The sequence below is a fragment of the Tenrec ecaudatus genome, chromosome 6, assembly GCF_050624435.1.
Source record: "Tenrec ecaudatus isolate mTenEca1 chromosome 6, mTenEca1.hap1, whole genome shotgun sequence".
Classification (NCBI taxonomy): Eukaryota; Metazoa; Chordata; class Mammalia; order Afrosoricida; family Tenrecidae; genus Tenrec; species Tenrec ecaudatus.
Window position 1 is genome coordinate 149,148,059 of NC_134535.1, and position 8,966 is coordinate 149,157,024.

The following is an 8,966-nucleotide window of genomic DNA, read 5'->3' on the forward strand; positions in this document are numbered from 1 at the left end:
AACCTCTGACCTGTTTTCGTTGACCACCAAGTGTATAATTATTTGCCATGTGTAGCAAGCAGCTAGGTTTGACAGATATTTGGAGGAGACAACTTGGGAGAAATCTTTCTGTATCCCACAGTTCTCAACCTATGGGTCACGACCCCTTTGGAGGACAAATGACCCTTTCACAGGAGTCGCCTGATCCATAACAGTAGCAAAATTCCAGTTATGAAGTAGCAATGAAAATAATGTTATGGTTGGGGCTCACCACACATGAGGTACTGTATGAAAGAAAGGGTCGCGGCACTAGGAAGGTTGAGATCCACTGTTCTGGGTAGTGGATCCAGCACTGTGTGAGTTAGGCAAGGGTGTAGGAATGTGGAGTAAGGGAGAAGGCTGGAAGGGTCTTGGAGAGGCTGGGTGCCCACTACCTGGGCTCAAGTTCATCAGTGTGCTGCTTGATGTTGCTCTGCTGAATTTTGGTGCAGGATCTTGCTTCTGTCTCGGCCCAGCTGCATATTCTCAGCATGGATCAGATCAGTGGCAGTCTTAGACTCACCAGGGCCACTGGCCAGCTCCGAAGTAAGGGCCTTCTACACAAGCCCATTCTTCTCTGTCTCAGTGGTATGATCCTCCTCACTACGGTCCTTGGTCATGGTGTTAGTGTAAGATCTCTCTGGAGACAGAGTTATACCTCGGTCCTTGGTTCTGTGCAGGAAAGAATTCACGCCGAAGCCTGGTTCGTGATCCAAGTGAGTTTTATGAGAGTTAGAAGAAGTTTCAGGTTTACACGGCACCCATCGGACTCCTCCCAACCATGCAGCCTGACGGAAGCTGCTCAGTGTCACACAGACAAGGTTTTCTCTGTTCTCAACTCTAGGCTCCTGCCTTTTCAAGGATTCCACAAGGAGGCATGGTAGACGAACCCTGATCAACCCCATTGGCTGAATTCAATTCACTTGGCCTAGGTGGACCAATCCAGGTTTAGCGCCCACCCATGCCTACCTGCGGGAAACCTGAGCCTCTGAGCATGTGCAGTGCATCACTCCTTGTTCCCGTGCTTGGCTCTCTGGGCATGCTTTAATGGACATCTTTTAGCCCTGCGCTAGTCTGCCTAACATTAGCCCGAAGACCAGCACTGCCCCATGGTCATCCTGCTCACCCCACTCATTCTCAGCAGCTTCTGCCACATGACGTGGCCCAGTGGCAGTCTTCAGCTCAGCAGGGTCTTTTCCTAAGTCTCCCTGTACCACCTGGGCCTTCTGTCCCCATGCCATGCCTCCCTCTCCTGTTGGAACATCTCTGGCTGGGAGATAGGAGTTGTCAGCTCAACCATTTCCAAGGCCGGCCACTCCTGGGCTTGATGCTCATCCTGAGAGGTCGGCACCAGGGCCGGCTGGGCCTCTTCAGCTTCTGGATGTTCCTTGGCCAGCTTCTCAGCTGAGCATGTTTCCTCTCTCACTCAAGTTCCCAGGCCCGGTGGGTCTGTTCTTCCAATTCTTCCTGAGCCTTTTCAGTCGGTTCCTCTATCGACTTTAGCCTCTCCATCAGTTCAGTTCCTCCTTCTTCTGGCCTATCTTCTCCTTCTCCTGCTCTGCCATCTCATGCTTCTTCCTCTGATGTTCCAGCACAGCATGCTCCACCTGCTTCTGGTGCTTCTCCTCTCGGGCCTGTGCCTTCACCTGCGGTCCCTCAACAGCGTCAGGTTTGCAGCGATGCACGTACAGTTTCCCAGGCACAGGGCCGAGATCCGCTTGTTACTCTGCAGCTGGGGAGCATAGAAGACAAAATCCAGAATTTTTTGAAATGGCTTGGATGTCATTGAAAAAGACGTTCCTAATTTCAATCCAGGGGCAGCCTATCCTGGGAGTTAATCTTATCAATGTGCTCATAGGTCTTGAGCCTCGAGGCATCCATCCCCAGCCTTAGCTCTGAGCCTTTTTTATTCTGGATGCTGGATGCTGAGTAGTTCACACCATACGTCTCCAGGTCCTGGGCACTCCAGATACTCCAGGGAGGAGCACATCCTCTTTGACCATACCCCAGTGCTCCTCATGCAAACCTGAATCCACGCCTCCCATTGGTCCTAGTACAGTTTGTAATGCTCCAGGACCCTTGGGGGAAGGGACTTATTCCCAGTCAAGTAGCCCAACTTATGCACCACCTCCTCACTGACTTCACCATACTTGGACTACACAGCATACGAGGCCAGCAGCACACCAGTCTCAGGTGCACAGTAACTCCCATCATTGAGAATACGCTCCCTCACTTTCAAGAATAGGTGCTGAGTGAGGACCTGCATCAATTCCTCAGAAACATCCTCAGGATAAAGTGTGGCCTGGACCGTGAACAGTAGGGGTCTTTCCTTCGATGCATCCTGGGCGATCGCCTGCTTACTGAGTTTCAGCCAGCGGGGAAAGACTTGTGTGCTCGTGCTGCAGACCGAAGAACCCGATGTCCCTCCAACCACCTGGTCAACCAGCTGCTTAAAACCCAGCTCTGCATCCAAGGTGATCACACGCAAAATGATCCAGAGACTTGGCTTGGTGGGAGCTGAAGCAGCAGAGTTGACAACGTTTGGCTGAAGCATTGGGGCAATGCTGGGCACACAATTTGGGATCAGGATCGGGACTCTGACTGGCTGGCTCTCTAGCATCAGGGGGGTTGCTTGGCTTCCTGCTAACAGGCTACAACTTCACAAACACCACCCAGGAAAGAGTCCTCCATTTTCTTATGTTTCTTGACGATAAGCCCCTGGGATCACCTTGTGTCCTTTAAGATGATCTATCAAGATATCCCCTTAGTAATTCCAGAGAATATTCGCCCATAACTTTCTGAGCTGACCTCTCTGCATTGGCTTTTTCTGCCAGTAAAGATATCTCCGAGAATGGGAATTCCAGAACACTTTGTTGTGCTCGTGTGGAATCTGTACAAGGATCAAGAGACAGTTGTGCAAGCAGAACAAGAAATCCAACATGGTTTAAAATCAGGAAAGGTGTGCACCGGGGGTGTATCTTCTCACCATACTTATTCTATCTGTGTGTTACTCTGGGTACATTAGAGAAACAAATCCACAGAAACTCATGTGTAAGAGAGAGTTTTATATAAAGGGTGAGTGCACATCAAGAAAACATCCCAACCCAGTGCTGCCCAAGCCCACAAGTCGAACATTAACCCATATATCCAACACCAATCCACAGTCTTCCTCCATCTCACAAAACACACACTGTGATGCCGACTGCAGGAGGAAAGCTGAGTCAGTGAGCCTGTAAGCATCTCAGCACTGTCAGGGGTCTCCACACGGCTGTTCCAGCACTCAGGGCTGCATCGGGGTAGGTCCATGTGGCTTCTCCTTGGGAATGTCTTGCAAGAAGTCAGCCTTACAAGCTGAAGCAGGTGACTGGCTTAGACAGCTGCACCCTGTTCCAACCATCACAAAGCAAGAGACCCGAGAACTAGAAAGGCGAGGCTCCCCAAGCCACTTATTTCTCCACCCTGCAATTAACCTCACATGTGTTTATTGGCCAGGTTGCCACAATCAACTAACTCAATCTGTGTGTTGAACAAGTTGTCAGAGAATTTGGATTATATGATGAAGAATGCAGCATCAGGATTGAAAAAAGGCTTATTAACAACCTACAATATGCAAATGACACACACTTGCTGGCTGAAAGTGAGGACTTCAAGCATTTGGTGAAGATGAAGAATTTCAGCCTTCAGTATGGATTAGAAGTCAATATAAAGAAAACCCATATCCTCACACCTGGACCAATGGGTAGCCTCGTGATAAATGGAGAAAAGACTGAAGTTGTCAAGGATTTCATCTTGCTTGGTTTCACAATCAATGCTCATGGTAGCAACAGTCAAGGGACCAAAAGACACATTGCATTAGGTAAATCTGCTACACAAGACCTCGTTAAAGTGTTGAAATGAAAGGATGTTACTTTGAAGACTACAGTGCAGCTGACCCAAACCATGGTCATTTCACTTTCCTCATATGCATGTGATAGTTGGACACTGAATAAAGAAGACCAAAGAAAAATGCATGCATTGAACTATGGTGCTGGTAAACAAATTTGAAAGTACCGTGTACTGTGTAATATGTAGATTTATTGTGCCAATCTGGCCAATAAACACATATGGGATTTAAAACGTTGCAGTTTATTTGAAGGGCAGAGAGATAAATGGCTCGACGATCCTCGCCTTTCTGTCTCTTGCTCTCTGATGGTCAGACCAGTGTGCAGCTGCCTTAGCTAGTTCTCTGCCTCAACTTGCGAGCTACACTACCTGTGGGACACCCAACCCATGGACTGTTTCGCTATAGTTTCAGGTTCCTTTGATACCTGCTTCGTCACACTGCTGGTGTACACATCACTTGAGCTGGGGACTGTTGGACCCTGGTGTCTGGCTGACTGTTGGTGACCTGCCCTGCTGTTTGCTGTTTGTGGCCAGACTGCCTGTGTTGCTCTACAGAAGACTCAGCTGTCTGCTTCCTTGACTTGCACCCAGAAGCCCTCATGAGTAGAAGGACTGCCAGTGCATTAACTGTCTCACAGAAGGTTGAACTGAGCCATTTGTAAAGCTCTGTGGACTAATTAGCTGTTTATTTCTTTGTGTTGCATCAATATCTCTAATCGTAAGTGTTGTCCTGGTTTTGTTTCTCTAGAGAACACTGTCTAACACACAGTCAAAAGAACAAGCAGATGCATCTTGGTAGAAGTAAAACCAGGATATTGCTTAGAAGCTATGATGGCAAGACTTCTTCTCATATACTTTGGACATCTTTTCAGGAAAGACTAGTCCCCAGAAAAAGACATCAAGCTTGGTAAGCTAACGGGTCAGCGAAGACAAGGAAGACCCTGGAGAAGAAGAAGCGATGCAACTCAAACGGGCTCAAACAGAAGAACGATTATGAGGATGGAGCCCCCACATAACAGCAACAGACCCACTACATTAGGTCAAGCTCCCCAAAAGCAGAGTCTGGGGGAAGATTCAAGTATAAGGGATCTATTGAGGAGCACTCTCAAGGCAGAGGCAGAGCATGACGGAGAAGGGGCCAAAAATGGAGCATGGAGACTATGTCAAGCACATCCCTGTCTTGACCTGATTCCTTGAGGAACTCTGGAGTGAGGAATTGCTCCGTATCCCCGTCTTTCTTTCAACAAGGAACCTATGTTTTCATACTCATCTCCTATAACCGTGGGCTACGGTCTCGGCCAGGTGATATAAACTCCCAGGGACACGTTGTGCTCTGCACCTGTGGACAAAGAGCTTCCAGGAGCCCAAAGCAGGTCCTGGTAGACAGTGACAGCTGTCAGCTGTTGGGAGCGAAGCAAACAGAAGTAATGAGTCAAGTTCTTAGAGTGGGTGAAGGAGACCCAGGACTTGAGGGCCAGCGCTGGAAGTGTCTGCTAGCTCATACAGAGTGCAAAGACAGCGTCTTTCAAAGTTTAAACAGCTCTTTTCCTGGGTGTTTCAAAAATAGAGCCCGGTGGCCTTCAATAATTCCAGCGAGGATCATTTCCCTTTGGCAAGTTTCCCAAACCTCAACAGGAGTAGGGACGTTCTGGGCTCAGCACTCAATCTTCACCCCAAAAAGGGTCAAATTCTTTGATGTTTTAATCGCTTACATTTCGCAAGCAGACTAACTTGATCGTGAGATGGAGCCACCCTGTAAACCCCTGGGGAGATTTCGTTCTAATGTTTGGCTCACTGAGCAGTGTTGGAACGAAATCTCTCCACGGCTTCTTGAGATAAGACATCTCAAAAGATGGATCTTCTCTTGGATTTTTGTCCAAAATGATGATCTTGAGGGTAATGTTAATGAGATGATACCAGTAGAGTAAAATAAAATGGTATTTTCCCCCTAATTCACCTCATTTCTTTCAGGAGCTTCAGAGATGATCAACCTAAGGCTGGCTCTGGTGTACAAGCACTGGTTCCTGTCCAGTGCAGCCTGTAGACACTGCAGATTTGTACACTGCAGAAAGTAGTGGTTAGCACAATGAGCTTAGCTGGTGATGAATTCCCGTGATGTTTTATTTTCTACAGCTAAGTCATCCTTTCAGCCTTTTGGTGCAGAATTAGATACAGAAATGCCCTGGAATTAACTTGTCATTTGTTTTCTCCAAGTAAATTTTAACAGTCCCAAGTGCACAGTCTCATGAGTGTGTCCCAAACACGACATCCTTGTTGTTTTTGATTTGTATAGCTTCTATTCCTACTTCTATATTTCAGTACTACCTAGTCTCATATACCAAAGAAAACTGGGCCATATGTGAGTGTGTGTAACCCAAACCCATAGTAAAAGAAAGAAACTGTCATTTCTTAAAGGCTTGTCAGTGGAACCCTAATGAAGGTGAGCTGTCTCATGGCAAGCATATGATCTCATTCAAAAGACACATCATTTCAGCACACTATAAGGGTGGTGAAAGCGATTTCAGTTATTTTTATTCTGCTACATGTCTTACATTATAAACATACCATTCCCAATTGCCATCACGTCCACTCTGACCCATGACCACCCCGTGTGTGTCCAAGAAGAACTGCGCTCCCCAGAGTATTCAAGAATTGCTTTTTCGTCCAGAGATAGACCTCTCGCTATTTCTGGGTGGACGCACAACCCCAGCCTTGCGGTCAGCAAAGTAAAACAACACAAGGACGCTGGAGCCAGTCTGAATGACCGCAATGGGATGATCTGAACAACAAAATAAATAACAACAGCGTTGGCTTCTAGCCCAAAGAATAAAATCAGTATCTATGAGAACATACAGAAACTAACAAAGGATTGGGTAAACATATAAATGGAAGAGGTGTGATACATCGTCCTTAAAGCGGAACTGAAATTAATAAATGTAGACGGAATAACCAAAAAGGAGTATAGCAGTAAGAAAACTCTTCAGGGGAGTTCCAGAGACGGCCGCCAGATGGCAGCACCTATGAAAACTCTGCCAGTCCCTGTCAGAATCTCACAGGTATAACCCGCATCCCGGGGAATCAGAAGCTTGGCCTGAATTCTGGGTGCTCCAAGATCACTTGTTATTGGGGGAGGAGGGAACAAACAAAAAGTTTCCTCGCCTCCTATGCTTCCCATTCCTCCTACCTGTCTGCCCCCAAGGTCCTCCGCATGCAGGTCTGATTCTTTGGCATGGCGGGAATCTCCGCACAATAGAGGCTAAAACTTCTCGCTTTTACTGATACCTCTCTGCTTTTCCCAGGACACACTGCTCCGCCACTGTAAAGTTGCATCTCTCTTTCAAATCTACTCATTAATTAGACATGGAAAATGTAACTTTACAGTGGAAAACACTCGCAGTCACCCCTTCACCACCTATTTGAGTGTGTGAATCCTAACACACACAAACTATGGGTAGCATTCAGGAGGATGGGAATCCCAATATAGTTGTGTGGAAGCTTTCCACAGGTACTTGGAAAAGGCAGGCGTTTGAGCCTATCAAGGCGCTATTGCATGATTTCAAATCAGAAAAGTTGTGTGCGTGGACTGTGTCCTTTCACTGTGCTTAGTCGATTTATGATGAGAAAATTATCCAAGAAGTTGAGTTCTGTGAAGCAGTGCAGGGCTGGGAACCGAATACAAGGATCTCCATGTGGCCTCCTCCCTGGGGGACGGACAACAGAAAAGTGAGTGAAGGGAGATGTCGGACAGAGCAAGATATGACAAAAATAATTGATAAATTATCAAGGGCTCATGAGGGAAGGGGGAGCGGGGAGGGAGGGAGAAAATGAGGAGCTGATGCCAGGGGCTTGGGTGGAGAGCAAATTTTTGGAGAATGATGAGGCCAATGAATGTACAAATGTGCTTTACACAATTGATGTATGTATGGATTGTGATAGGAATTGTATGAGTCCCTAATAAAAACTATTTAAGAAGTAGTACACGGCAGCGGGATTGGAGGGAGATTCATAGACAGCTGACAAAATGCAGAGGACACAACCTTGTGGGGTACAAGCAAAAAGGACTTCCTCACTGGCTGCTAATGACCGGGGCCTGCAGTGTGGTTGACACACACTTCGGCACAAAGAAACCTGACACCCTCCTAGAGGGCCAACACGCCACATGGTCCACAGAGGGGAACTGAAGTGATGAAGGACTTCATTTTACTTGGGTCTCTAATCAGTGCCCGTGAAAGCAGCCAATAGGAAACCAAAGACCGCAATGCATGAGGCAAGCCTGCTGCAAATGCCCTGTTTCAAAGTAGTCAAGAGCAAAGGTGTCATTTTGAGGACGAAGGTGCCCCTATCCCGATTGTCTAATCTGCATGGGAAGCTGGAGCGTTAATAAGGAAAACCACAGAAAAATCGAGGTGCCTGAACTACGATCTTGGCAAGGAATATTGATCATTCCATGACCTGCCATTAAAATGGTTTTCAATCTCTGAGGGGCCTTCAAAATTTTTATGGAAAAATGGATTTAGACAATTATGGATGGGTTCCATGAACTTTTTGAAGCCTCCTCATACATGTGACTCAAATTTACCTCCAGGGAAAGCAGGCTCTCTGGTGGGATTACTCAGCAACTTCAGAAACACCCCATCCCAAGGAAATTATATCTCATTCTTTGCCTTGAGCGTGGATCCCTACTTTAATATGAACCTCGCCAATCTGCAGAAATGGGGTGCTGCCGCCATCGTCACCAAGCAACATCCGAAGAGAAGAAGAGGGGGCCTAAAGATGAGAAAAGGTTCTGTGAGCCCTTTCAGGATAATGAGTGAGGTCAATGGTGGCCTGTGGGGACATGGCAGTTCCAGTATTACAGTTATTCCTAGGACAATATAATCCCAGTCCCTATTTGTCTTTCATGAGCCCATGCTACCCGCCATTTCAGGGAGCCGAAAAGCTGGCCCGGGTGTTCTATGACTCTCCTGGCAAGGCTGGAGGAACCCTAACTCCTGGGATAAGTCTCAAGGAAACATAATCTAAGGAATTGCTTTTGATGTTTGCTTTTGTTACAACCGCAAAATCTC

At 47.1% G+C, this 8,966-nt stretch overlaps 1 pseudogene; it reads right to left on the reverse strand.

Annotated features, from left to right (window-relative positions):
* Window positions 1-1,216: 1,216 nt before the first annotated feature.
* LOC142451706 (moesin pseudogene) lies at window positions 1,217-7,131 on the reverse strand (annotated as a pseudogene).
* Between the last annotated feature and the right edge of the window lie 1,835 nt (window positions 7,132-8,966).